Raw genomic sequence first — 6491 nt, 5'->3', positions numbered from 1 at the left:
TAAATTGCATGGTGGTAGACCGCCTCAAAACACACACACACACACACACACACAGTCACACACACCAACCAACCGCTGACTCCCTGGGAGATCCCCTCTGATGTTTTTAGGAACGTCTCCATCCTCCCAGCATGCAACAGTGTCCAGAGCAATAGTTTCAAAGGCTCGACAACGTGTGAAACAATATATCTCACATCTCACACGTCCTCCTGTGCCATTCTTCTCCTGTGTTTGTATGTGTGTGTGTGCATTCAAACTCCTGTGTCATCGCTTGTAGGATCGCTTGTGTGTTTCGACACAGCGATCTGTCAGTCACGTTGGCAACTGTACACTGCCTATCGTGGGTGGGAGCAATCATACTGTTAAAATTCTGCACACGTCTCCCGTATTAAGAACCAAAGTGGTTTTGATGGCACCAGTTTTGACAGACATGCTGGGTAAATACAGCTTCAGCTCGGTTATCTCCCAGGAGTACCGATTACAAACTGTAGAGTAAGGCAAGGTTGCATTCCAAATAGGTTTAGGCCCCGTATGGGCCCGAGTCGACAGTAGTGTACTAAAATGGGAATAGGTGGCATTTGAGACACAACCCAAGGGCTCCACTTTACATATAGTCTTCATAAAACATTCATAGCACTTCCATATGGAAACCCCTAAAGCAGTGTACAAAAAATGTATAATAAGTTGCATGTGTGTGAATTAATTACATTAAGCACACAATAGTGTTGGTGTTGGACTGCACACGGTTAACATTTCATGCTAATTAGCGTCCCTGGTGTATTGGTGCATCTGTCTTGTACTGTGACAGCGAAGTTGCTTTTATTGATTTGGGGCACCAGACAGCAGTGAAAGAGTGTCCAATACGGTCGCCATATTACAGAGCTTATAGCCATGACGTTAAAGGCAGAGTCCTTCATTTGGTTTTCAGTCAAATGGCAGCTATACCATCACTTGTTTTGGTAGAAGCTGGAGAAATATAACCCCTCTCCAATTCATAGATGGAACTATGGATTCAAGGACTGTTAGTCCATGAGATCTCCCCTAAAGTATTAAAGCGTTTTTAAGCTTTAGGGGAGAGTGGGGTAAGTTGAGCCATTTTTTACATTCAACATTAAATATATATTTGTTCTTACAAATATATCTACATATATTTCAGGATGTTGTGTATCCCTGGAAATAATCAGTTTTGAAAATATAGCTTGTCCAGAAAATGTCTTCTCTTGGCACAACATACCACTGGTATGGGGTAAGTTGACCCACAGGACAGGGTAAGTTAAGCCACCAAAAATGTTTGTACTGAATGAAATATTGCCACTACTTTTTTAAAACCATTTCAATCTTTCTTTCCCAAAGACAATTAAACACAATCACAATTGCTTTTTGTGTCTTTGAATCAATTTAAGCATCTTTTAGAACCGTCTTAACCCCTTTTTAAGCACGTTTAACATAGACCAGGCCTCATATCCCAACGATAATGCTTTGTATTACGCCTGGGAAGAAAACACTTCAATTTGCTCAACTTGACATTGGCTCAGCCACTGCCACAAGGATGCACTTTCATGCTAGGTTTAGAACCTCATATTGAAGCTCATAGAGACTCCTGGGCTCCTGAGTGGCGCTGCTGTCATATCACTAAATCTCAGTGCTAGAGGTGTCACTACAGACCCTGGTTCAATTCCAGGCTTTATCACTAGCTGTGATTGTGAGTCCCATAGGGCGGTGCACAATTGGCCCAGCATCGTCCAGATTAGGGTTTGGCCAGGGTAGGCCGTCATTGTAAATTAGAATTTCTTCTTAAAACTGACTTGCCTAGTTAAATAAAAGAGTCCCAAACTGGTGTACAGAACAATCTTAAAATTATCCACTTTGGTTTAGATAAAAGCATCTTGGAACCTCTTAACACAAATTACTTTACCACTTCCTTCAAAGACTCCATGAAATGATGACCTCTTCCGAAATATATTCGGTCAAATGATACATTTTGTGTATGGTTTCCAAGAAACAAGGGTGGCTCAACTTACCCCTTTGGCTCAACTTACTTACCCACTCTCCCCTACAAATAACGGAGAAAAACAACCTCAGATTTTTGGGATATGATGGGGTAAGACAGTTGTACTAAGCTCATTCGGCATTTATAAGTGATAGTCTTCCAGAATCAATGGATTATATATCCATATTGAAATACTATTAGAATGAAGTAAATATAGCAGATTGTACATTTAACACATTACCTCTGGTACTCGAATTGGGCAGCTGTTTTTGTTTATGCACCCATCCAGCATCTTGTAGAAAGCCAAAGGCCTGGGCCTCATTTCTAACTGTTGCAAACAGTAAATTTAACACTAAATCAGATCTGTCGTAAAACGGTGCACGCGTGAACGAACATTATAACTCCGCCTGAAAAACACCCATCACACACATTTTACGGTGACAATAATGCCCTTATTTGCTGTATACTTTGGAAGTAGTGGAATTAGGCCAAGACAGTGTCCAAAGGAAATACACCACATGACCAAATGTATGTGGACACCTGCTCGTCGAACTTCTCATTCCAAAATCATGGGCATTAATATGGAGTATTAAATAGCCGAATCCACTACTTTGAAGGGGTGTCCACATACCTTTTTTTATAGATGTTGTAGAATGATAAACTTGATGTTGGCAGACTTTTTTTTTTTCAGTAACATTTTCTGTATCTGACCATTTCTGACCATCTAAATTGTTGTTGAACTGGAAACAGATCGCTTGAACGCAATAATGTTTTGCATCCACTTTCTCCCAAACATAAATATGCTGCACTGGCCACGAGTTCTGAAACATTGTCTACTCTGGGATAACTACAGTAAGCCTACTTACAGTGGTAGCCTACATACCTCAATGCAAAAGATCAGCTGTCTGTTCACCTGTTAATTTCTACTGTATGTTAAAAACCGCGCACCCTGTCATCTGCATAGAGCAAAAACTATAAATTATAATAGCCTATAGGCCCAAATAAATGAGAGATGCGCATGGTAATTTGTTGTATGGCTACTTCGGGAATATGAACTCATCATGGCCAGAAACGATGAGGAATTTATTCTGCAATAGTTATGATATATGTAGCCACGTGTGCACATTTTGTTCATATCCTTTGCTAGTTAGTGAGTTGTTAGCCCAGTTATAAATCATTTGTAGTCGGCAATAGGGAAGTGATTGCTTCCTACAAGATACACAAAACGTCTACTTCTGTAGACATCTTTGAAAAGCGAGTCAAGTAAAGAGTTTTTTCTGTCTTAAAGGGGCAGTGTTGTATTTTGAAACAGGCTTGAATAAGCTGGGTAGCCAATAGGCAGAGGGTAGTTGTTACTTGGAGCAGGTGAACCCAAGGGCTGACTCAGACGAGGAGATTGGTATAAGGTATTGAAAAGCAGGGGAAAGATTGGGTGTAGGTCAGGGGAAGCTTGGCGGGTTGCAGGACGCCAGGTTCTGAGGCTGGAGCGAGGGGAGTTGGGGCTGGGTAGGCAGGTCCGGAGCGAAATCCAAGGAAACAGTGAAGTGGGGGTTCTGGACAGGGTGGCAGGACTGACGAGACGTGGGACAGGAGACAGGGACCAGAGTCAGAGCGGACGGATCTCCTGCGGAGAGAAAACAGCATCAGGCAAGGAAAAACAGGCACAACATGAAAACAGGATCTATGCATGAGCCAATGGCTAAAACGCAGACTGACTGAGCAGAGGCTGCGATCTAGCAGCACGGAAGTGACAGGGCTGAGTTTTTGTAGAGGTCTTGATTGTGGAACAGGTTGCAGCTGGTGGGGATCTGCTCTGACTACAGCACACCTTACTCCGCCCACACAATCTCACACACGCGCACACAAAGAGAGGGAGAGAGCACTGGGGGAGTGGCAGCAGGTCAAGGAGACACAGGATGAGCAATTTTAGATGATTGCATTTTGTTATTATATTATAACTAGGCTTACCTGTTCTTTTGTTTTGAATAAGTGTCTTATATTCCCCACTTGTACTACTAGGCTACTTTTGCCTTCTTGCAATGCAAGTCTTCAACCACTAGAAACTGTGAGCACAAATGTTCTAAAGTTTGCAGGAGGATAAGCACATTCTCACTTCAAGTTCAGTCTTTATAAATGAAAACCTTTGCGTGAAAACTGGTGCACGCATGTTTTGGGGTATATTTTGTGTGCACCCACACGTTTATCAATTAGGCCCCTGGTGTGCTAGGGCTAGTCATTTCCATTGACCTTAGAAAAAGATGATTAGATGAACTGAGACAGAGAGAGACAGAGACACACACATGGAGACAGAGAGAGAGACAGAGACACAGAGGGAGAGCACACAGCATGATATAATACATACAGTTGAAGTCGGAAGTTTACATACACCTTAGCCAAATACATTTAAACGCAATTTTTCACAATTCCAATTTCAAAAGTTTACATACACTCAATTAGTATTTGGTAGCATTGCCTTTAAATTATTTAACTTGGGTCAAACGTTTTGGGTAGCCTTCCACAAGCATCCCACAATAAGTTAGGGGAATTTTGGCCCATTCCTCCTGACAGAGCTGGTGTAACTGAGTCAGGTTTAAAGGCCTCCTTGCTCGAACACGCTTTTAAAGTTCTGTCATTGTTCATTTGGAAGACCCATTTGTGACCAAGCTTGAACTTCCAGACTGATGTCTTGAGATGTTGTTTCAAATTATCCACATAATTTTCTTTCCTCATGATGCCATCTATTTTGTGAAGTGCACCAGTCCCTCCTGCAGCAAAGCACCCCCACAACATGATGCTGCCACCCCCGTTCTTCACGGTTGGGATGGTGTTCTTCCGCTTGCAAGCCTCCCCCTTTTTCCTCCAAACATAACGATGGTCATTATGGCCAAACAGTTCTATTTTTGGTTTCATCAGACCAGAGTACATTTCTCCAAAAAGTACGATATTTGTCCCCATGTGCAGTTGCAAACCGTAGTCTGGCTTTTTTATGGCGGGTTTGGAGCAGTGGCTTCTTCCTTGCTGAGCGGCCTTTCAGGTTATGTCGATTTAGGACTTGTTTAACTGTGGATATAGATACTTTTGTACCTGTTTCATCCAGCATCTTCACAAGGTCCTTTGCTGTTGTTCTGCAATTGATTTGCACTTTTCGCACCAAAGTACGTTCATCTCTAGGAGACAGAACGCGTCTCCTTCCTGAGCGGAATGACGGCTGCGTGGTCCCATGGTGTTTATACTTGCGTACTATTGTTTGTACAGATGAACGTGGTACATGCAGGCGTTTGTAAATTGCTCCCAAGGATGAACCAGACTTGTGGAGGTCTACTATTATTTTTCTGAGGTCTTGGCTGATTTCTTTTGATTTTCCCATGATGTCAAGCAAAGTGGCACTGTTTGAAGGTAGGCCTTGAAATACATCCACAGGTACACCTCCGATTGACTCAAATTATGTCAATTAGCCTATCAGAAGCTTCTAAAGCCATGACATAATTTTCTGGAATTTTCCAAGCTGTTTAAAGGCACAGTCAACTTAGTGTATGTAAACTTCTGACCCACTGCAATTGTGACAGTTGTGAAATAGAATGTCTGTAAACAATTGTTGGAAAAATGACTTGTGTCATGCACAAAGTAGATGTTCTAACTGACTTGCCAAAACTATAGTTTGTTAACAAGAAATTTGTGGAGTGTTTGAAAAATGAGTTTTAATAAACTTCCGACACCAACTGTACCTTAAACGCTGAGTGATGGGCCTGGAGAAATGTAACCATCAAATTCATAGACAGCGCTATAGATGCAAGGACTGACCAACAATGACATCAACATTATAGTGATAAGCATGTTTTGAGGCTATACAGTGTTTGTTACACTTTCATTGTTTATAAACATTGGAGTAAAAAATATATATTTTGGGTTCTGATGGGGTACGACATGAGGCATTTATAAGTTATATTCTTCAAGAATCAATGGGTATATATCATTAATTTATACATCCACAAATGGATATTGCAACTAAGAATTTTACAACACAATTTATGGTACCCTGGCTGTGAATGTATTTTATTATAAATGTGCTCTTAATCAAACTAAAAGCTTTGAGTCTTCTTGGGTATGACGCTACAATCTTGGCACACCTGTATTTGGTTTCTCCCATTCTTCTCTGCAGATCCTCTCAAGCTCTGTCAGGTTGGATCGGGAGCGTCGCTGCACAGCTATTTTCAGGTCTCTCCAGAGGTGTTATATCGGGTTCAAGTCCGGGCTCTGGTTGGGCCACTCAAGGACATTCAGAGACTTGTTCCGAAGCCACTCCTGCGTTGTCTTGGCTGTGTGCTTAGCGTTGTTGACCTGTTCGAAGGTAAACATTTGCAAACTTCTTCCATTTAAGAATGATGGAGGCCACTGTGTTCTTGGTGACCTTCATAGCTACAGAAATGTTTTGATACCCTTCCCCAGATCTGTGCCTCAATAAAATCCTGTCTCGGAGCTCTACGGACAATTCCTTCAAACT

This window comes from Salvelinus namaycush, chromosome 2 (assembly GCF_016432855.1).
Source record: "Salvelinus namaycush isolate Seneca chromosome 2, SaNama_1.0, whole genome shotgun sequence".
Classification (NCBI taxonomy): domain Eukaryota; kingdom Metazoa; phylum Chordata; class Actinopteri; order Salmoniformes; family Salmonidae; genus Salvelinus; species Salvelinus namaycush.
The sequence above is the reverse complement of the archived record's forward strand: the minus strand, read 5'-3'. Positions refer to the sequence as shown.